Source organism: Saimiri boliviensis, chromosome 1, assembly GCF_048565385.1.
Source record: "Saimiri boliviensis isolate mSaiBol1 chromosome 1, mSaiBol1.pri, whole genome shotgun sequence".
Lineage (NCBI taxonomy): Eukaryota > Metazoa > Chordata > Mammalia > Primates > Cebidae > Saimiri > Saimiri boliviensis.
Genome location: NC_133449.1, coordinates 15,577,990 through 15,602,493, shown reverse-complemented (window position 1 = coordinate 15,602,493; position 24,504 = coordinate 15,577,990).

The window sequence follows — 24,504 nt, the reverse complement described above, 5'->3', positions numbered from 1 at the left end:
TGCTTAGCTCCTAAACATAGCAATTTCTGACAGCTCAGCCCAAATACATCCTGCTCATCTCTCTCCCCAAAACCGAGCTTCCAACCCTGACTTGCCTAGAGCTGATAATGAGTGATTCTCCCAAAGACTTACACTTGAAATTCCCAGACACTTTTCACTCCTCTCTGTCCTTGGCCCCGTCACAATCCAATCACTCACCCTAGTGAATCTTCCTTGAAAGTGTCTCTCGAATTCCTCCACTCCTCTTTTTCTGTTCCCCTAAAGCAGTCCCGTGTTATCTTCAGACCTGACAATTTGGAGCCAACACTGAAGACATTCATATGTGTTAAATAATACTGCTAACCCCTTGGTCATCTCCCGGACTTCAGTTTCTCTCCCTCTAATCACTGCTGCCACCAAAGTGATCTTTCTAAAACACCACGTAATCATATGACTACTTAGAACAGTGTGATGGTTAATATCGTCAACTTGATTGGATTGAAGGAAGCTCCAAAGTATTGCTCCTGGGTGTGTCTGTGAGAGCGTTGCCAAAGGAGGCTAACATTTGAACCAGTGAGCTGGGAAAGGCAAGCTCCCCCTCAATGTGGGTGGGCCCCATCTAATCAGCTGCCAGTGCAGCTGGAATGAAGCAGGCCGGAGAAGACGGAAGAGCAGACTTGCTGAGTCTCCCAGGCTTCATCTTTCTCCCGTGCTGGATGCTTCCTGCCCTTGAACAGCAGGCTCCAAGGTCTTCAGCTTTTGGACTCTTGGGCTAAAAGAGTCTATAGACTACACCAGTGGTTTGCCAGGGCTCTTGGGCCTTCGGCCACAGACTGAAGGCTGTACTGTTGGCTTCCCTACTTTTGAGGTTTTGGGACTCAGACTGGCTTCCCTGCTCCTCAGCTTGCAGACGGCCTATTGAGGGACTTCACCTTGTGATCGTGTGAGCCAACACTCTTTAATAAACTCGCCTTCATATATACGTCTATCCTATTAGTTCTGTCCCCTAGAGAACCCTCATACAAATAGTAATATTCGAAAAGCATTAGTGATATACAAAAAGCAACAAGAAGAAACACATATTGATGATTCTTTGGGAATTTATCATAAGGGTGTCATACACTTTATATTATAATGTTTGGAGTTTTTGCCTTACTCATGTATTACTTTTATAATCAGAGAAAAAATTTTAAAAGGTATTGTCTTAAAAAAAAAATTGAGTTTAATTTTTCTCCCCTTGGAACATGAGGCAGGTTTAGTGACTTGCTTCTAATGAATGCCACCGAATAAAAATGTGCAGAAGTGACACTGTGTGACTTTCAAGAATACATTTAAAAAGTACTCCAACTTTGTCTTCTCTCTTGGGATGCTCACCCTGGGAACCCAGCCACCATACTGCGAGGAAGCCCAAGCAACCCACATGGAGAGTCCACAGGTTGAAGTCCATTTGGAAAGGAACTGAGACCCCCAGTCAACAGCCAGCATTCACCACCAGGCATGTGATGGAGGAAGTCTTCAGTGGTCTCAGCCCCCAACCTTTCAGTTTCATAGCTAAGGCCTCAGACATCATGGAGCAAAAACAAGCCATCCTCCATGAACAAGAGGTGGGGGTAGTGGGGACAGTGGAAGGAGCATGGACATAGAAAGATCTGGGTTCAAATCCTGTATCTGCCTCATATCAGCTTTGGTACCTTACATAAGTCACTTACCTCTAAACCTCGGTCTCCTCATCTCTTAGGAACTGAGATGTTGCAGAGCTCAGAGCAAGGTCCCCAGCATAAGGTCTGAGACACAGTAGATGCTTAATAAAGTATAAGTGAGCTCATCTGACAGCCCATCCAATCTTCAGACAGCTTTAATTGTTAGAAAGGCTCTCTTCTGTGTAGATGAACTGAATTCTGCCTGCCTGGAAGGCCCAGCACGGACTCAGTCTTTCCCTGGGAAGGAGGAACAGGAGGTGGACCACTCCTCCTCCCTCAGCAGCCTTCAGACACCACTCTTTCCTCCCTCCACCCTCTGCTAGCCCCTTTCCTACTCCCCACCGGGAGCCTTCTGAAGATGCAGAGGGCCTGTGTGTTGCCAGTGAGCCCGGATACATTGAAAGCCTTGTTTGCATGGTAACTCCTCTCTGAGTCAGTTCTGCTGCTTCCGTCAATACAGCCCTCAGATAAGATGCTGTAACTCAGAATTTCTGGCTCAAAAGCAAAGGGCTACAACTGAATCATGTGTCCTGCATTAAAGTCCACCCCCTTCTCTCCCATGCCTGGCCTCGCCACTGCACAAACAGAAGCCGAAGGGAAAGGTCCAATTATTCCATGGAGATTTAGCTGCTGTATTGACAACACTCCACGTTAATTCCCAGAAAGCATTCAAGCCCCGAGGTGGGGGTGGGGGTGGGGGCGGAGGGAGGCAGGGAGGGAGGAAGAGCTGGCTGTATAACTGGGTGAGAGTCATAGCCGCTTTTCAGCTGAGTCTGACCTAGTTTAATGAAATCAGGTCATCTGTGAGCTCTTCATTACCCTCAGACTAAACAGGACCCAACAGAGCAGCCAATGTCCCTGGCCTTTCAGAATTCTGCTCATTCGCATTATGACATTTTGATGTTGGGTCTTAATGCATGTTGACTTAGTGGCCTGGCCCCTCCAAAAATAGTAAACAGCCTGGGTAAAGGCTGGGAAGTAAACAAGAGGACTGATTTAAAAACCGCACACACAAAGGCAGTGTAAATACCCCAGGTCCCTAGCCTGCATCCTCGGGGAAACCAGCAGACAAAAGGCAAGGAGTGTCCTGGACCATTACGGCTGATGGATGGATGGAACTCACCTATTATCCTCCTGCCTTCTCACATGGAACTCGCAGCTTCAGCAGATCTTCGGGGGCAGGGGGCGGGGTTGGAAGGAAATGAAATTGTCAATTGAGGGACAGTATGGAGGATTCAAGGGCAAATTGCTCCCCAGCAACTATTGTAGAGGACGGGGACAGTTAACCCCCTTGAGACTGTCCTATGGGCTGGTGATGGCTTTATTTGATCTGCTGCCCAATGTGCATTGTCCTGAAACCAAAGCCTGTGGTCAGGAAGGCTGAAAATGATCCTTCTCTTCTCAGCGGATGCTCATTAATTGAACGAATTTTACGGAAGTAGTTGATATATGTGGGTTCCCTGCTCCTATCAGCCAGACCATCAGGCTCAGCAAGGGTAGGATACTGTATCAGTACTAAACACGACGTAGGTGCTCCAATGCATAGGTGTCTTAAGGACTGTGTGTTTGGGGTGTGCTGGTGGTGGTAGTGGTATTTTTAACTCAAGATAAACTTACCAACGGGCACAGGCTGGTGAGGGCTGAGAATCGGGGGAAGCAGGAGAGAATTCCGAGATACGCTGACTGCTCTCTGAAGCCACTAGACAGGTGTGGGGTCTCGAGTCTCACAATGTGATGAATTTGGTCTGGGTTTGGCTAATGGTATGTTGGCTTCTGCCTCTCAAGCAATAGCCCAAGGTTGAAAAATCCCCTCACCTTCCCTCCTCAAGAAAACCTTGTTCCTTGCCGGTTACCTAGTTTAAGCACCCAGTCCCTGTTGAGAGATATGTGAGGACTGCACGCATGCAGACTGGGAGGGATGAAATATTAATTCTGAGTGACTACAGGCAAGAGGTGTCCCTTCTCCAGGTTTTAGTTTTTCCACATGTAAGATAAGGAAGTTTAATCACATAATCTCTAAGGGCTTTCTAGGAAGGGCGTTCTAATTTTAAGGCATCTTGAAGCAAATTGCTACCTCCCCCGGCCCAGATAACTAGGTTCTTACCAGAGCAGATGTACCCTGCACAAGCCTTTCTCTGGGCCTCTGAGGCATCCACTGCTGACCTTGACTTCCCTAATCCCAGGCTGCGACACCGATCTGCTCACTCTCAACCCCCTCATCTGATACCAGCATTTGCCCTACATCTATTGTTTCCTTTAATGATCAGTAAACATGGTCGAACAGAGCAGAAAACCAGTTTCCTTCCCAAGGGCAAGGGACTGCAAGCTGGTCTGCTGTGTCCCTCTCGAGAGCCAAGGGAATGAAAGGCATCGAGCCTATGTCTGCGCCTGGTCTGACGTCCAGACTGACTCTCTGCGGACCCTGACAGCAGAATGACAGCTAAGACTCTACTTGAGCCTGTCTATACTATCTAATCAGGAAATTGGCAGGATCCAGTTTCCCATTGTGTTGGCATTGATAATATGTATTCAGTGACCGTGTCTGTCGTGAGACCACTGGTTGGAAAGACAGTTGTTAAGAATTGACTAGTATTAATAATCCCAGTACTTCAGGAGGCTGAGCTGGGCAGATCACTTGAGCTCAGGAGTTCAATACCAGCCTAGGCCACATGGTAAAAACTTCATCTCTACAAAAAATACAAAAATTAGCTGGGTGTGGTGGCACGCACCTGTAGTCCCAGCTACTCAGGAGACTAAGGTAGGAGGATCACTTGAGCGTGGGAGGCAGAGGTTGCAGTGAGCAGAGATCATGCCACTACACTCCATCCTTGGTTACAGAACCAGACCCTGTCTCAAAAAAGGAAATAAATAAAATAATAAAATACAAAAAGAATTGACCAGTATTCAAGTGCTTAGAATTCCAGAATGGTAATTATCTCCACATGCATCCTAATTTACAGGAAATCCAGAGAGCTTGATGGCTTGTAAGTTTAAGTCGATCAAAGTTGAGAGCCTAAAAGAACATCTTTAATCAGAATACCAGAAAAGCACAGTGCTAAAAGAAAACCTACAGAAGTTTGGTCAAGTGGTTCCTAAATATTTAGTCACAAAACTTTTTTTTTTTTTAATTTTTTTTTCTTTTTTTTTTTTTGAGACAGAGTTTCGCTCTTGTTACCCAGGCTGGAGTGCAATGGCGCGATCTCGGCTCACCGCAACCTCCGCCTCCTGGGTTCAGGCAATTCTCCTGCCTCAGCCTCCTGAGTAGCTGGGATTACAGGCACGTGCCACCATGCCCAGCTAATGTTTTGTATTTTTAGTAGAGACGGGGTTTCACCATGTTGACCAGGATGGTCTCGATCTCTTGACCTCGTGATCCACCTGCCTCGGCCTCCCAAAGTGCTGGGATTACAGGCTTGAGCCACCGCACCCGGCCCACAAAACCTTTTTTAGCAACAAAAGCCTAGATGAAAAACAAATAAATAAGAAAGGACCAAGAGGAAGTGTTCAGGTGAAGCCAAGCGAGGACCCAGAGCCCTACTTCCCTTTCCTTCCCTCCACCGTCCCCCCCAAGCCCTTGAGGCCTTAGGCACCCCATGGAACCTCGAGAGTTTGAAGATCAATGAGCTACTCCCACCGCCTCAGTTTCTAGATGAGGAAACCAACATCTAGAAAGATGAGACAACTCGACAGCTTCCATGTGAGTCAGAGCCGGAGAGGCGCTGGGTTTTCATCTCAGCCCCCAGTGAGGCCAGCTCGCCGTCACGTAACTGCCTGCTTTTCGATGATGCCGTAACCAATCTTCGTTGCTTCCTTCCATCCAGAAGCTAATTTAAACAGTGTCCTTTATTATAATCGAAATAAAGTTTCAGCTACAATAAGATGAAAGGCACAACATTGGGATGGAAAGAAGCTGACCTGGAATTAGGAGGACGTGTTATTACTTTAAGTCATTTTCTTTTCTGGAAACTATCATCCTTATCTGTCAACTCCGGGGTGGTATTGCGAAGTGGAAGACATTAAAGTCAGTAATTTCGAGGCTTATGCAAATTTTAAAGCTAACCATCATAAATTAAATCCCCAAAGTTATCTCCGCTGTATCCTCTTGTAAATTCCTTTGAATTAGACAACACAGATAAAATAGAAAACAGGAAGACCAGAAAATAAAGTTAAGGAACCTTCAAATTTAACTTTTTTAAAATAACAAAGAGTTGGAAAATGGGAAAGAAAAGATGAAATGTCAGGATCAATCTAGAATATTTAAAGTCTGACTAATGCTAATTAGAGAAAGATAAAACAGAAGGGAGAAAATTATCAAAGACATAATAATTATTTTTGAAAATATTTCCTAGAAGGAAAGAACATGCGTTCCAGGACTGAAGGTGTACAGGAAAAAAAATAAGAAAACACCTATAGTAAGTTACATCAGAGTAAAATTTAAACACAATGGGATAAGGAAAAACTTTTAAAGCCTCTCTGGAAAAAAAATTAAAATTCTCTTCAAAGAATTGGATCAGAATGGCATCAGACTTCTCAACAGCAACACAGAATATTAGAAAACAAGCCACGCCTTCACAATTCTAAAACGAATTCATTCAGAACATAGCCACTACCACTGCAGAAAGGCTACAATCATCAGTTGCGTGGCTTACACAAGACAGGCCAAGTCATGCTGTAGCATACAACTACACACGCTCCCTTCTCGTTACATGTTCACTGTGGGTTGGCTATAGCTCTGCTCCATGTCCTCTCTACCTCAGATCTCTGACTTGACGTACCATTCTCTATTGGAAACATTGACGACTGTCATGGCGGAGAACAAAAGAGACCCTGATGAACCATTCCTTGGCTCTAAAGTTTCTTCTCCAGAGCAATACGTACTCGTGCTGCTTCCACTTACATTTCATTGACCAAAGCAAATTATGTGACAAAGCTAGATATCAATGGGACACAGAAATATAACCCCCGTGCAAGAAGGTGCAGTGAATATGTTTCATAAGCATTCTACCACATCCCAGGATGATCATTGCAAATGAGGCTCAAAAAGCAGTCGTTCAGAACTGGGGCAGAAGATGGGCTGCTATGGGAGGGATTTCCACAGGTGGGAAAATGCAACTGGCAGATTATCTGCTTTATATAAACACTGGCAAAAGAAAATGATTAACAAGCCTAAAAAAAAAAAAAAAGGTATATACATAGTAGTATTCGAGTCAAAAGAGAAAAAAATGAAGAAATTATTCATTCTGAAAGAAACAAAAACATTCTATTTTAAAAGGGAGGTACTTATACAGTAATTTGCTCTTCAGTGAACAATATTTTCATAGCAAAAATCTAAATACCATCAATTTAACTTCAAACTGTAAGGCAAGCATTGTAGGGAGGATAGAAAGAGAGGAAGTGAGGGGCATAGTTAAGAGAGATTGAACTCCTCAGGTCTACTAAACTCATGTGGTGGTGAAGTATTCTTTCCCGGATTCTAGTTCTGTAATATCTCACTGTGTATTCGGGTGCTCCATCAGGAATCTGTAACACAGCTGGGTACAGTGACGCGCACCTGTAATTCCAACACTTTAGAGGCCACGGTGGGGAGATTGCTTGAGACTATGAGTTTGACACCAGCCTGGGAAACAGGGCAAAGCCCGTCTCTTCAAAAAATTTCAAAAATTAGAAAATTAGCCATTCATGGTGGCATGCGCCTGTGGTCCCAGCTACTCTGGGGGCTGACGCAAGGGGATCACTTGCACCCAAGACGTCAAGGCTGCAGTGAGCCGGGATTGTACCACTTCTGGCCTGGGTGACAGAGTGAGACTCTGTCTCAAAAACAAAACAAAAGAATGAGTAACACGTGTTAACCCACCAGAGGTACGCGTGCAGTCTATATGCATAACTTCTGGCATGAACAAACCTAAAATTACCAATATAAGCAGGCAGAAAATGGAAAAAACCAACTTAAAGTGCCAAAATGTGTTGCCTTTAAGGAGGTGTGGAGGGATAGAACAGGGAGTAGAGGATGGATCATAAATAAATAATAAAATACTTTTTCTTAAATGATTAATTTTCAAGGCATCCAGACATCATAAATAGAACCTGACATTATAACCACCCTGGTGGCAATGCAGTTTTTCTCTGATGATTCACAGTTGCTTTCAGGTCCTGGCCATGACCGAGGTCATCTTTCTGAACACCATTCCTTATTCTTTCCCAATTTGTTAGTATTGTAGAAATTGATTTTATGTTAGCACTTTTTTTTTTTTTTTTTTGAGATGGAGTCTCTCCGTGTCACCAGGCTGGAGTGTAATAGTCCAATCTCAGCTCACTGCAACCTCCACCTCCCCAGCTCAAGCGATTCTCCTGCCTCAGCCTCCCAAGTAGCTGGGACTATAGGCACGTGCCACCATACATGGCTAATTTTTTTATTTTCAGTAGAGACGGGGTTTCACCATGCCGGCCAGGATGGTCTCGATCTCCTGACCTCATGATCCACATGCTTCAGCCTCGCAAAGTGCTGGGATTACAGGCGTGAGCCACTGCACTGGGCCGTCAGCACTTCTAAATCTCAAAAAACCTACTTCCTCTTTGGTCAACGCCCAGTCCTTTCGGATTTTCTGCTAATGATGCTGGGTAAGTCAGTGACTTTTCTCTTGCTCCTCAGCTGACAGAGGAAGAACTGAGTGCTTCCAGACCAGACAGCAAGCCAAGCCGTGGATGTGGAAATAAAGCTGTGGGGAGACATTAGCCAAAAGTATCAAAATAACGTAAGCTACAGGTCATTGTCTCAAATATCACCAAGTGGAAAGAGAGCCCAGCTTTCAGAGCTTAACAATTTTTCTGATTTTTTTCCCCAAAAGGCTCAGTGGATGCAGTGGCCTTTAAACAGATTTTACCTGGGAATAAAAGACAGCCCATTCTTCCAATAGTTTATTATATAATGCATCCATATGATAATATCTTTTGTTTTTTTTAAGACAGAGTCTCGCTCTGTCACCCAGGCTGGAGTGCAGTGGCACAACCTCAGCTCGCTGCAATCTTCACCTCCCAGGTTCAAGCAATTCTCGTGCCTCAGCCTCCTGAGTAGCTGGAATTACAGGTGCCTGCCACCGTGCCCAGCTAATTTTTGTACTTTTAGTAGAGACAAGGTTTCACCATGTTGGCCAGGCTGATCTTGAACTCCTAACCTCAAATGATACGCCTGCCTTGGCCTCCCAAAGTGCTGAGATTGCAGGCATGAGCCACCGTACCTAACCTCTTCTCTCTTTTTAATTCTTAACATCTTACACCGTAGCTGGCATGGGGTCATGCTGAATGCATCAATACAAGGGGTGCAGAGAGCAGAGGAGTCAGGGCATCTGGGCTGCTCTACCAGCCCCACCATGAACCTGCTGCACAACCCAGGCCACGCCACTTTAATTCTTTGAGTTTCAGTTTACTCATCTGCAAAATGAGCTGTTTCATTTATCGATGACAAATATGTTTTACACACCTACTTTGTGCCAACCACAGTGCTCCAGCCAGGGCCTGTCATTAATGTAAACGGGTCCTTCTCTGTTCTGAGAGCTTGTGGTCAGAATCACATTTTCATGGCTCAGTTCTGCAGCAGGGACAGATGGCTCCCTTCTAATGCATTTGCCACATCTCTTCTATTATTTATGTGCCCCCTGCACTCCTCTCCTGGGTCTTCCGAGCTCTGAGAAAAGTGCATTTCTCATCCCAGCTAGGTTTCTCTATCACACAGTATTGCAGGGGTAGAAAGGTGGAGAAAGACACACTTCACCAACACACAGGGTTTTCCAGGGCTTCTCTGCCTTGTGGAATACACCGCACTGCTTTGGGTTTGGCCTTTTCGTGGGTGATTTTAGCTCCTAACTCCACACTTTCCATATTCGCTGAGAAACAGTTTTATCGTCACTGGGCTGCGAGGACCTGGCCTTCATTCTGTCACTTGAGCCCTTCCCTCTCCCCTGCCCAGAGTTGTGATGTGAGGGTCATTGTCAGGAGGAATGCAATGTTTACATACATAGAAATTTACTGTAATGAGCACATATTTTTTTAATTTAAAGAAAAATCATGCTCCCAAACCCAGAGTTCAGAGTTGAACAGAGTGAAAGCCCTTGCTTTCCTTGCTTTAGAGTTAGTAAGAAAAGTAGGTGATTGGAGCATGACTGGGGGCCCCTCCTCCCACTTTCTTCTCCGCTCTCTGGACACTTTTCCGAGCCGTTTAGTCATAGTACGTGAACTGGGAATTCTATCAGCGGGAAGGCGCTACAGGCCACAGAGAGGTGATTGGTGTCCACCAGTTAAACAGACCTGGGCAGAGAAGGAGACTCTCAGTAACCCCAGCACTGACCTTCATGACGAAGCCGGCTCTGAAGAGCAGCAAAACCAGTTCAGCATCAGGCATTGGTGCCAGTGCTATTGAGAAGGGGTCCCACCTAAAAGAAGCTAAACATTCATCTTCCATGGTGCAAAGTCTACCGACTGTTCCTAAAGCTGTCACATCAAGAAGCAATATGTTGCTGAAAGGGGAGGAGGAAAATACCAAGACTCAACCAGAAGAGTTAAAAGTCACTGGCTCTGGGGAAAAGGAAATGGAGAAAGAGGGTGGGGGAAATTGCTGCTTTTCACAGGAAGCCTTGGGGAAGTTTTAAACAGTATGCAGGTATGACTTTAATAAAAGTTAAAAACGGAAGGAAGGAAGGGAGGGAAGGAAGGAAGGAAGCAAGGGAGGGAGAGAGGGAGGGAGGGAGGGAGGTTCGCTCACCAGGCTTGAGTAATGGTCAGTGTGGCAATGTCAACACCCTGAGCCACTGGCCGTGGCAGCACCTGGTGGAAATCCCTTCCAGTCCCACCCTCCAGTCCTGTTAGAATGATCCCCGCCCTCTCACTCCGCTCCTGCCCCCTCTCAGATGCAGCAGCTAGACTGGGATTCACCTTGAGAAAGCCAGGTGACCTTGAACTTCAGGAGCACCGTACACTGCAGATGGTATCAGGCTTGCGCCAGTTCAGCCCCAGCTAGAATACCAAGCGGAGACCCATGTGCTGGCAGGAGTTCTTGGTGACGTCCTCATGGATGCAGCCCACTCCTCATCAACTTTTAAGAACCTAAACAAGAGAGTCCTCCCCTGTTGGAAGCAGCACATCTTCCTTTATGGGTGAAAACAGCCATACCCAGTGGCAGAGAACAATTTATTTCCTTACACCAATTCCTGAAGCGCTCGCCGGTGGCAGCTGTTGCCCCATTAGAAAGGCATTTTCCACGGTGTAACCCACCCTGCCACCCGCCAGGCTGTCGACAGCTTCGGAGCTGCTGCCAGAAACAGCTGGAACGGGTCACTCAAATCCATGGGCTGTGGCACTCGGGGAAACATTAGTCCCCCAGATAGAGTGTCTCCTGCCTCCCATGGGACTCGCAGGAAGAGCAACGCAGCCTGGGCATGGCGGGGGCTGAGCTGCACCGACCCAAATCCTTCAGAAGTCCATGTACTCCACCCCCTACTCTCCTGCTTTCTCACAAACGCTTGCCCGCACAAATATTCATGCCCAGCATCTGTGAAGAAGAGCTGGAGGGCTCAGTGGCCCTGGGACGGAGCCCAGCCTCTGCTCTTGTTATGTCCAACAAGACGCACTGCACTTGGCCACAATACTCACGGACACCAGGGAAACACCACTGAAAAGACCTTAGATTCCTCCGGCACTTTTACTCGCAAATGAAACAAGAATTTTTTAAAGCCTCATGTCTAGGGAAAGGACGAAGTGTGTGCTGCTTTTGGCTTAAACAGTGAGATTTGGGAGCACCACAGTCTTCTTTTACAAAGGCTTACCGTCTCCCTCCTCCCCTGCCAGGGTCATTCCTGGAAACCCGACAGCTCCTAAGAGTATCACTTCAATTTTGGTCAAAGATTATAAATATTTGATTTTAACATCCCAGTCTTGAACAGACGGCTTGTTCTTGCCCCGGCAGACTCCCCACCAGCCTCGGAGTGCTTGACTACATTTTTAAAATCCCCCGGAAAGCTCCCTACATTGTGAGCAGGTCCTGCTGACCAGGCTGAGTTTTACAGCCAAGCTCTCCAACAATGCCATTTACTGCACACGAAAGATCACAGCCAGCAGATGTGACGGCCTTGCTCTGGCCTCTTGAAACTGCATCTGTTTTGAAATGTGACTCGACTTCAATCCAGAGCTGACCATAACATCCATGGCATGGACGGGAGGTGTTTACTAGATAAGCTTTTGATATTTGATGTTTGCTAATCATATTAAAGGCTTGAAACAAAATCCCAGCTACAATAAATCCTCGCAATTGTACACATGAGGCAGGAAACGCCTAAGAGCCCTCCCTGGGGGAAGTGAGCCAAGACGCAGGGCACAGAGAAGAAATCGAGGGTCTGGAAGCCAAGAAAGCAGGGGCCTGGAGACTGGGGTGAATGCATCTGTGACTTGCAGTGGGAAAGTCACCTCCCCCTCTGGACCTCACTTTCCTCATCTAAAAAGTATGGCTCAGATGCTATGGTCCTTTTCCTAGTTACAGTGCCCAGGTGAAACAGGGAGGCTAGGAGTCTTCACATAACAGCATTGAATGTGAATGTATAAATAGTCACCCGGGCATGAATTTGATTTTGTGGCAGCTCCCAATTCACTTTCCTCCTTCAATCCTGACTCCATGACAACCCCAATGCTTGGATATCAACCAGAGATCAACAAATGAGAAGGAGCTTCTCTGCTACATGAAGACTGGAAGGCAGGCTGAGCGCAGTGGCTCACGCCTATTATCCCAGCACTTCAGGCTGAGGTTGGCAGATGATGAGGTCAAGAGCTCTAGACCAGCCTGACCAACATGGTAAAACCCCGTCTTTACTTAAAAAAAAAAAAAAAAAATTAGCCAGGTGTGGTAGCATGCACCTGTAATCCCAGCTACTTGGGAGACTGAGGCAGGAGAATTGCTTGAACCCAGGAGACGGAGGGTGTAGTGATCCGAGATCGTGCCACTGCACTCCAGCTGGTGTGACAGAGTGAGACTCCGTCTAAAAAAAAAGGAAAAAAAGAATGGAAGGCAAATATTTGGGCTTGAAAGTGACTCTGGAGGGTCGGCCACCCCTCAGGTCCTAGATGAACAGCCAAGCCCTCGATGTCCCCTGCCACGTCATGCACCGATGTCACTTACCATCTCCCTGACACCATCCCATACCCACTCCACCCCCCTTTCAAGATAGTTCTCTAGATTCTCTCCTACCTTAATCATTATCATGCTTTAGGCTTAACTTCAAACTACACTTAAAAACAGATGGAATCTAAATCCCAGGGGATCAGAGAGGGCTGGTCTGTGTTGTCTCCACGGCTGTTCTCCTGTCTGGTTTTAGCTTTGCCTGGCCCCGCTTCTCAGAAGCTAGCCAGCCCTCTATCCTAACTAATTCCTATTAACTTGACCTAATGACAGCTAACAGTCATGGTATAGGATGCGACCTTCCCAAGATGATCTACCTTTGAAAAGAGACTTGAGACCTAAGTGTCTTCAAGGCTGTGCAGAGTTGAGGCTGGCCCGGTAGAATAGCAGGCATTAATCAGCAGGCCTTTCTAGACAAGGCAGTCTCTCCTGCAATCCCCAAAACCCTGGCCATCTAAGCTTCTAGCATATCCGGTCATCTTGGGGTTCTCAGGGTTTCCCTGAACCATCTGGTCAGAAAATATGTATCATCAACCTTTGCGAAATCTCCATTAAGCAATAATGGGAGGATTTTGCTCATAACCATGGAACCTAAAAGTGTTCACTAAACTGGTGCCGAGCAGGTGAAAGACACAGCAGAAAGGCACACAGGCTCACCTCCCCAGGAGCCAAGCCAGCCCCTGTCAAAGCCAGCTTTGCCTCCAGGTCTCAGACCTGGCACAGCGGGCAGCCACGGGCCACCTGCTTTATCCTGGGGAGAGAGCATGCTCATTGGTACCAGTACAGGACCTCAGTGAAGCCATTTCCTTTGTGGGGCTCATTTAGTGCTCACTCACACAATGAGGACTGCCTGCTAGGCCATGTCATTAGCCAAACTGGCCAATTTCAAACTGGATGGTCATAGCCACTGCTCACAAACAGGAAAATGTCTCTCACCAACAAAGAAAGCAGCAGCAAAGTCAGGGGACCAGTGAGTTAAGAAGAGTCCTGCAAACGTGGGCTACCGGACTGAGCCCTCCTGTTTCAGGCAGTTTGCAGACAAGACCTCCTTGAAATTCCTGCACCTACCTCTTTGGAGTCTGGGTTATAATTCCCTCTTTGACAGATGAAACCCAAGAACTTAGAAGGAATAAGAAGTCGAAGCAGGATTTGGGCCTGATTCTCTGACCAGGCAGTCTAAACTCGACCGTGAAACCAGCTGGCCTCCCACTGTGTCCTAAGAAGTCTAAAGATAGAAATTAGGCCATTTGAACATTTTGCAAAACCCTGGATAGGCAGACTCATGACTTTCTCCGTGTCAGCTCGGCCACTGCAGGTGCTGACAGACCCCTGGGATTCAGTGTGAGCCGATGGCCCAGTCAGAGCCTCAGGGGAGTTGCCCTTTAGTCTGGGGTCCACCATCACCCCCACCTCCAAAGCTTCCTTACATTGTCTGTTTCTAAGCTCTTACGGCCTGAAGCTGTCTCCTGCCAAGGCATGAACCTGCCATAGTCCGCGACTCCCAGACAGGAGTGGGAATTGTCCAGTCCTTGACCTAGAGTTTTTGTCATTGTTTTTGTTGCTCCTATTTTGTGTTTTAATTTTTTTTAACATATTAATAAAGTTGATCTTTTCTTTTCTCCTTTTGAAACAGGGTCTCACTCCATCACCCAGGCTGAAGTGCAGAAGCCCAATCCTGGCTCACCGCAACCTCCACCTCCTGGGCTCAAGAGATCCTCACACCTCAGCCTCTCAAGTAGCTGGAACTACAAGGACACATCACCACACCCGGCTAATTTTTTTTTTGTTTGTTTTTTTGAGATGGAGCTTTGCTCTTGTTGCCCAGGCTGGAGTGCAATGGCACGATCTCAGCTCACTGCAACCTCCAACTCCTGGGTTCAAGCGATTCACCTGCCTCAGCCTCCCGAGTAGCTGGGATTACAGGCATGTGCCACCACACCTGGCTAATTTGATATTTTTAGTAGAGACAGGATTTCTCCATGTTGGTCAGGCTAGTCTCCAACTCCCGACCGCAGGTGATCAACCAACCTCAGGCTCCCAAAGTGCTGGGATTACAGGCATGAGCCACCACACCCAGCCCCCACCTGGCTAATTTTGTATTTTTTGCAGAGACAGCTATCATCATGTTGCCCAGGCTGATCTCGAACTCTTCAGTTCGCTCCCCTTGGCCTCTCAAAGTATTGAGATTATGGGTGTTAGTCACCTCAGTCAGCCAAGTTTTTTTATTGGCAAAGTAAAATTATTTTTAAATTCCCTGTAGCTTCATTAGTCGAAGACAGCCACCATTAATACTTCTTTCTAGCTTTTTCCTACTCACAGTTGCATGTCTGCTGCTCTATGAGACTATGTGTATTCATCACTGTGACTAGATGCATCATTTGACCTGGTGTCTCTCCCCCATAATATTATGACATAACCATTTCCATTTGTTTGGATAAAGTCTTCACAAGCATCCTTTCGGTTACCGTCTGGAAACCTAGTGTCAGGATGTAACGCAGTTTACGCAGCAAATCCCCTAATGCTGGATCTTTAGGTTATTCCCAGTTTTCCCTGCTATACACAACGCTGTCACAAACATCCTTGTTTACATCTCTATTTTCTTCAGAAAGATTTCCTGGAGTTGAACTACTAAGTCAGAGGGCATGAATAGGTTAACATCCTTGATCAATGTGTGCAAACAGCATTCTAAGTATTTAGGTATATTTCAGATAGTAACTCACAGAGTGGCAAATAGGAAGGAACTTTTGCAGTCACTCCCCTACAAGGAACTGTGAGGAGCCAATGGCTATAGGCACCATTCCCTGGTCTGTTACCTGGACACCTGACTCAGTTTACCCACCCCAGGGGGTTGTCAGTGAGGGGCAGGCAACAGGTGGGGAGCAGGAGAGAATCAGAAATGGCTGCCCCCACCTCCAACAAATGACTACAGGGCGACTGGACGTCTTTGCCAGGAAGCAGTGTGTACCAAGATGCTAAGCCTAACTGTGTAATTACGCTGGGATTCCTTCTAGTAATTAGCTTTTCCTTATGAGAAAGGAAAATAATTATCTTTCTGCTTCAGATCCAGACAGCGCATTCGGCGGCATCCATCCACATTTCTGGGGAGTGGGGTGAGGGGAGAAGGCGCCGCCCAGCTGAATGTAGGACTAATCGAAGGCAGTGAGTGTTTTAGAAAGCTACTGCGGCCGGGCACAGGGGCTCTGGCCTGTAATCCCTGCACTTTGGGAGGCTGAGGCAGGTGGATCACCTGAGGTCAGGCGTTCGAGACCAGCCTGGCCCACGTGGTGAAACTCTGTCGCTACTAAAAACACAAAAATTAGCTGGGTGTGGTGGCGTACTTCTGTCATCTCAGCTACTTGGGAAGCTGAGGCAGGAGAATCACTTGAACCCAGGAGGTGAGGGTTGCAATGAGGCAAGATTGCACCATTGCACTCCAGCCTGGATGACAGAATGAGACTCCGTCTCAAAAAAAGAAAAAAAGAAAAAGAAAGCTACTTGCACAGACCAGGCAAACTATTCTGGAGGATGGTGGGGCTTCTCCATGCTGCTAGGGAGTTTATGAGGGACAAAGGTAAGTCCTGCTGGAGAGTGGCATGTAGAAAGCAAAGAGCCGCAGTCTGCCAGGAGATCATGGTCAGACCGGGCCCATGCCCAGGACACTGCGGGATGTTCCAGCGGAAGCCACCACTGATGGGGCTGGGTGCGGAGACTCATGCCTACAACCCCAGCACTTTGGGAGACTGAAGTGGATAGATCACCTGAAGTCAGAAGTTTGAGACTAGCATAGCCAACATAGCAAAACGCAGTCTCTATTAAAAATGCAAAAAAATTACCCAGCATGGTGGTATGCACCTGTAGTCCCAGCTACTCAGGAGGCTGAAGCAGAAGGATCACTAGAACCCAGGAGGCGGAGGTTGCAGTGAGCCAAGATCTGGCCATTGCACTCTGGGTGACAGAGCAAGACTTCATCTCCAAAAAAGAGAGAGAGAGAGAGAGAGAACCCACACTAATGGGAGGCACAATCCCCACCCTAAAGGAGCGCTGCAGAAACGAGGGCCAGGACCTGCTCGGGGTCCAGCCTGGATTCCTATTCTTCCCTGTTTCCAAGGTCTGCCCAATTCATCCACCTGCCTTCTGACCTCTAAGACAACCCTTCACCCCTCCCCTTTTCCTCATCGGGTAGTTCTCTAACTTTTAAGACATATTCCACATTCAAGGAGCCAAGCATGGTGGTGTGCACCTGTAATCCCAGCACTTTGGGAGGGCAAGGCCCGGGGGGATCGTTGGAGCTCAGGAGTTCAAGACCAACCTGGGCAACATAGCAAAAGCCCATCTCTTAAAACATTTTTCAAAAAATACAAAGAAAATCTTTCAAGTGTAGTCAGTCTTCTCCAGCAAAGCTTTTGCCTTCTTGACTACCCCCAAATAAGGTTAAGTCCCCTCCCAAAAGTTCCCCTAAGATGTTTTTTCTCCATCATCACAGCCCTTTCCAGGTGGCCTCATCAGAGCCCCTCACGAAGATAATTTTTTTCAGAGCAGAGACCACCCTGTATTCATTTTCATAACTCCTAACCCTAGCATGGGGCCAAGCACTTAGCAAAGCATTTGAGGAATGAAGAAATGAAAATAACTCATTAACTGACAATTGATTATAGATTGGAAATGAATGAATGAAGGAGAATGTACTAATGAGAAAACACAAGTTAACCTTTTGGACAGTGTTAAATCTGTGCTGAAAAGGAGCAGGTGATCGACCCATAATAGACTCCACCCTGCTGGAGAGGGGACTCGAGGTAGATTCCTGAAGGGCTGGCACAGAGCACAGGAAATGCTGGCTGGCTGCCGATGAGCGAGCCCAAATTTCCTGAAGAGGCCTAGAGACAAATGTCAATAAAGTGCATCCGGCTGTCGAGAGGCAGACAGAAAAGGCTGTATTGACTTTGCTGTTTGATGCTTCAGTGTAGTTTTCTCAAAGCCATTCATTGGAATTTGGATTGAAATTATTCACTTTGGAGGAAATAGATCACTCCTTCCAGGCTACACGATATTGCCTCATACATTTGGTGCGGTGGACATTTTACGTCTGTCTCAGTCAGTTTAACCTTTTCTTTAAGGTCCAGCCCCTTCTTCCTCCGTGTAGAATTAAACATGCATAAGGGTCACCTGTCAGGACACCCCCTGGTGGGTCGTCAGTTCCCCCCTGTGTACCTGTCACCACTACTAGACTACAAACCCAGAACAGGCAAAAGATGAGGGTCTTTTACCCTCTGCGTTCCCAGAGCTAAGAGCAATTTAACAGTCATCCAGAGAAGGCGCTCCATTCCTGTTTGTACAAATAAGTGAGCGAATAAATCGATCCTTTTGATGTTTTAAAAACTTGCCAAGCCCTTTCCAGTACCTCTACCACCTCTCAACACCTTGGACGCCCATTGGAAGAATTTGGTTCATAAACCTTATTCATTCCTGTCTAGTCTATAAAGCTCCTTCTAAAAACATCCGAAGTCACCCTATTCCTGGCTCGAAGTGACTGAACACTACCCTTCATTGTTCCAGGCTGGGGGGTGGGGGGGGCTGGAGGAGGGAGGTTTCAGCAATGCAGAAAGCAAGGCGCCTGTCCCCAGGAGCTGGCGGTCACAGTGGACCCCAAGGTCAGTCAGGTAAGTCAGCAGCTGGCCACGGAAGTATTGTCATAGACCTGTAAGTCCCGTGCTACCAGGATAGGGAAGTTACATTAACGTGGAGTCTGGGGAGAACTTGTGGAGGACGGAGTAAGGCGGGCAGGGCTGAACATCCCAGGGACAGGAAGACTGGCCCGCAAGCAAACAGGAAGTCCCAGGAAAAGCACTGAGGCCACGAGTGCGAGACAGACAGGCCCAGCTCGCTGGAGGCCTTAGAGAGAGCTCCTCCTGGCCCTTCCCGGAGGGAAGAAGGCCCCGGGCCCTGGGCCTTTGGTTTCCGGGAGGAGGGGGTTTCTGATGGAGAGAAAGACTGCAGTGCCTCCCACTGGAGCCCACCCCACCCTGGTCCAATCCCCCGTACCCAGACCCCGCTTAGGTAGCCCCTCCCCAAGCCCGGTGCCCAATCCTGCCCATAGGCTCACCCTCTGGGTGGCGGGTCCGCAGGACAGCTGGGAAGCTGGGCTAGAAGCAGGCAAGATCAAAAGGCCTGAATAACCTCTGGGGTCACAGTGACAAAATGCTTATGGGCTGGAAGAGGATGGAGCCATTAGAGTAAGGAAATGAACGCAGGCTTTTTCCCCCTGAGTAGGCACAATGGGAGCCAATGGGGAGGGAACAAAGCTGGCCCACTTGGGCGGGAGGCAGGGCTGCGGGGAGCAGGCCCTGTTCTTTGGCCTGGGAGTTAATGTCGACCGGTCACACAATGGGAGCACTGACCCAGCTGCGGCTTCGGAGTGAGAACACTGCGAGGTCAGCGCGGCCTGACCCGCGGCGAGGTTAACCAGATCAAAGCCTCGGCTGATTGCCCAGCCCACGGGTGCCCCTAATTGCCGTAAAATTGAAGTTTCCCCCAGCATTTGCCCAGCTACCTTTTCAGGTAGCCCTGGAGCAGGGGTCGGAACCACCGAGGTGGGGACCCCCCAGCCCTTCGTCAGGCCAACTCTGTGACCTCATTCCTCTGCCTGGATTGCTCTGCTGGGACCTTTACCCAGCCACCCTTCCCAGCGCGCCCATCACCCTTCGTGGCTCTCCTGGTGGGTTTTAGGCAGCAAAAATAACATTCCACTTTTAACTTGTGAAAACATTGAGTCAGGATCTAAAGAAGCGTGATGGCCACCCTTCCCATGGCTTTCGCTCTGCCTGTTATAAAAGTCAGGCAGGCCCATTTTAGAAAGCAGAGAAAAGCAAAGGAAGAAAATAAGCATCTGACAGACAAGCACTTACTGACATTTGTGGTGTATTTCTTGCCAGGCTTTTTTATATGCATTTGTTTTTACATAGTCGGGGTCATTTTGTGTTTATAATTTCACACCCTGAATGTTTTGAGTTGACCGTATGTCTTAAGAAGATCTCATATGATTAAAAACTCTCTGAAGGGCCAGGCACGGTGGCCCACACCTATAATCCCAGCACTTTGGGAAGCCATAGTGGGAGGATTGCTTGAACCCAGGAGTTTGAGATCACCCTGGGCAACATGACAAAACCCCATCTTTACAAAAAAAAAAAAAAAAAATTAGTGGGCCATGATGGTACATTCCTTTAGTCCCAGCTACCTGGGAGGCCAAGGTGAGAGGATCGTTTGAGCCCGGGAAGCAGAAGTTAAAGTGAGCTGAGATTGTGCCACTGCACTCCAGCCTAGATGACAGAGTGAGAAAAAAACAGCAAAAAAAATCTTCTGTGTAAACATGCTATTTAATATCCACATCAGGTTCAGTTTCCACTGCAATCATACCTAGAACAGTATGGGATGGACCATAGTGCAATGAAACATTCACCTTTAGTTGTTTTGGTTTTTTGGTTTTTTTCTTAAAAGAAATAACTTATGTAATGAACATTTTGGGCATAAACATTTGTCTGGGTCCTGATTATTTCTTTGCAATAGATTCTCTGGAACATATAATGGGATTGCCAATTATGATGGTTTAAGGGAAGTTTTATTTCTATTTTTAAAAATTATTAAGAACCAACCTGTATGGTGATTATTGAGGACACAGACCAATAGATACGGCATCTACCTCAGGGAGATCCCACGACAGACACACACACACCACACTAAATCCCATGCAAAATGGACTATCATTATCATTCTGTATGTGAACAATTCAATAAAACTTCGTCATGTTGCAGACCATTTGGAGCCAATCTTCCCATAACCCCTGCCTTTCCCCACAATGCAGAGCTTGAGTGTTCTTCTGACATTTAAGCATCACTGATGGCACACTTGATCTAGGACCCTCCCCCTTGTTGGGGTCAAACTTATAGAAGAGGGGGCTGAGGCAAGCTGGGTTTCTGCCACCTCCTCTGCCAGCCTGGTGCCTGCCTCTGAGCCTTTGCTTATGCCATCCTTTGCCTGAAACGCCTCTTCCCTGGCAAGCTCTTCATCAGGCATCAAAGGCCACTTCAATCTCATCCCAGAGGTCTCCCCAGGCTTTTCCAGCCCACAGTGAATCCCTTTCCCACTCAATATCCTGAGCACCAATGTCCACGCTTGCTGAAACATGAGCTCCATAGGGGCCTAGAACTTGGCATATGATTGGAAGCCAACCAATAGCCAATGAATCAATCAAAAGGCATACACCACACCATGCTACTTACTAAATCCTTGTGTGTGTGTGTGTGTGTGTGTGTGTGAATCTAGCTCTTCAAATCGATTATATGATGTGGTGGTGAAGATCAAATCCCAACGCCACCATTAATGGCCTTGTGGCCTTGGGCAGTACTCTACTTTGTCATCCGTAACATGCAAATAATAACAGTATCTATCTCTTTGGGATTGTTGTAAGAATAAAATGCTGTACCAGAAAACAAGGAAACTGTGTCAAAAGGACGTAGGAGCCAATTTGAAGGATTGCCCCTGACCAAAATTGACACAATTTGAACATGAAAAAGAAAAAGAAACCAAAGGATTAAAATGTGAAATATAAGCTGGGCTTGGGGGCTCACGCCTGTAACCCCAGCACTTGGGGAGATGAACAGATCACCTGAAGTCAGGAGTTCGAAACCAGCCTGGCCAACATGGTGAAACCCTGTCTCTACTAAAAATACAAAAAGTAGCCCGGCATGGTGGCGGGCACCTGTAGTCCCAGCTATTCAGGAGGCTGAGGCAGGAGAATTGCTTGAACCCAGGAGATGAAGGTTGCAGTGAGCCGATCCCTCCACTGCACTACAGCCTGGGAAACAGAGCAAGACTTCATCTCAAAAAAAAAAAAAAGTAAAATATATAAAAATCTTTGAGTTCAAAATAAATTTTTAAATGTCATTGTTTATCTTCAAAGTTGCTTGAGCACAAAGTTATTCTGAAAATTGATAAAAAGGGAAGTATCTAGCATTTTAAAAGAGAATTAAATGATATACCACATTTATCTTACACTCATTTCTTAGCGCATAGTAAGGGTCCGATAACGTTATGCTTTATTGAGCAATTCGAATATGAGTTTCTTAAGAGCAGGAAATGAATCATCTCTTTATTATTATTGTTATTCCTTTCTTCTTTCTTTTGACTAATCCTCTCTCACTCCCCAAAGACGAGCTTATGCTCAGGCTCTGAGTAGGTGAGCAAGTATTGATCGAGTCCCACCCCAGAATCCACAAAGGTCTTCAATGATCACGTTGCTCTTCCTTTTAGTTTTTAAGAGGCAGGATGAGAAAGTCCCACAGGCTGAATGCAAGGACTCTGGGAGGCAACACTTTGATCCAAGCAAGCAACCCTCCCCACCTCTCTCTGCCTCACTTCTTTGATAGGAGCAGGGGAAGGAATTGACTTTAAGAAGCTAGATCATTAGTGCTAAAAGAGAGTGGAACCAACACCCCACCTGACCTCCTCATTTGGCAGATGAAGGCACCGTGGCTCCTGGAGGTTAAGTGGCTTGCCCAAGATCACAAAGCCAGTCATCTGGGCTCCCAGCCGAGGGCTCTTTCAACCGTGCTGCTTCCAGTAAGTTGCTGGAAAAGAAATTCAAAGCTCAGCTTTAAGATGGCTGAGATGAGTCTGCCGAAGCAGCCAGCTCAACTCTGCTTCCAGACAAAGAGAAAGAGAGAAAAAAAGAATGCTTTAAATCACTCTGGACTATACCTATTCCCAGGTGCTGTTCCGTATAGCATGGCGGTGTCATTTGTAGAAATTTCGTGACAGTTTCAAGGTTAGATCACAGCTTCTCCCAAATGCTCCTGAACCAGATTCTGAGTAGGCCTGGCATTCCCAGGGAAAACAGCTTTTAGTCTCTCCACCTCATCCCCAGCCTGGCCATAGGTACCAACTCAAGACCTCCAGAAACCCCGCTACAAACCTCTGACCAGTGGAAAAGGGGCCTGAAGAATGTTGGAGAAGCACAGCTGAGTGTGAGCCTCACGAAGGTGGGTGTCAACCAGCACACAGCTTAAATGTCCTCTAAACATGACGTCGCCTGCACTGAGATCTCAGTCCGACCCCTCCCCGGGCCCCAGACATTTCCTCCTGAATGTCACGTGGCACCTTAACTTGTCTGCTGCAGAGCTGTTGTTTCGTGTCTGATCACTCTTGCTTTTGGTCTCATCCTCCTGATATCCATTCTTCCCTCAGTCCTCCCCCTCTAAAAATGGCACCATCTATTCATTTGTTCAGGCCAAACATCTGGGAGTCATTTTGACTCTGTGCCTTCCTGCACCCACTAGGTCCCGGCCATCAGCAAGTCCTATGGTGATAAGGTTTGGCTCTGTGTCCCCACTCCACTCCAATCTCAACTTGTAGCTCCCATAATTCCCACCTGTTGTGGGAGGGACCCAGCGGGAGATGAATGAATCATGGGGGCGGGTCTTTCCTGTGCTGTTCTCATGATAGTGAGTGGGTCTCACAAGATCTGATGGTTTTAAAAAACAGGAGTTCTCTGCACAAGCTCCTTTTTTTTTTTTTTCTTTTTTGCCTGCTGCCATCCACGTAAGCTGTGACATGCTCCTCCTTGCCATTCATCATGATTGTGAGGCCTCCCCAGCCATGTGGAACGGTAAGTCCAATAAACCTCTGTCTGTTGTAAATTGCCCAGTCTCAGGTATGTCTTTATCAGCAGCGTGAAAACGGAGTAATACATACAGGCTCTTCCTCAGTGGGATTTCTGCAATCCAACTGGTGCCAACATTCCTTATTACCACCAATCTTGTCCAAACTGCTGTTACCTCTGCCTTGAGCTACACCTGCAGCCTCCTGACCATTCTCCCTGCACTCACTGCTCACCGTTAACACCCCAGCCCTTACCCATGCGACAGGGTTGAAACGTAAACCAAACCAGATCACTTCTTCGCATTGAAGCCTCAGATGGCTTCCTGTTGCAGGTCAAACAAAACCCAAAAAATTCAATCCTCAGCATCTCCAAAAGGCCCTGCAAGCTCAGGGTCTGCCTCTCCACGCCCTTGCTCCTGTCCAGTCCTTCCTCAGCACCCAGCATGCGCCCGCCCCACCGCCTCTGCCCCTCTAATTCATGAAGCCGAGCTGCTACCTGCAATGCTCTTCCCACGAGTGGCACTGACTCACCACTCTGGGCTCAGCTCAAACACTGACTTCACAGAAAAGCTCTCCTGAGCCCACCCCATTCTCTTCACCGTTACTGTTTTCCCCACTCTGTAGCATGCACTGCTGTCCTTCTCAGGACAATATTTATTCTTTCCCAACGTGTCTACCTCCATTTTCTCATGGAAGTTCAATGAGGACAGGACTTTACTTTTCTTGCTCAGTGATGCACCCTTTGCACCCCACATACCACAAGTGCCAGTAATGATTGTGGAAGGTATATTCAGTTTCTGAGGAGGCTGTGCCAAGAGGACAACTTCTGTGAGTCCATAAAAAGAAGACCTCTTGGCCAGGCGTGGTGGCTCACGGCTGTAATTCCAACCGTTTGGGAGGCCAAGGCAGGCGGATCACTTGAGGTCAGGAGTTCGAGGACAACCTGGCCAACATGGTGAAACCCCATCTCTACTAAATATGCAAAAATTAACCAGACATGGTGGCACACACCTGTAA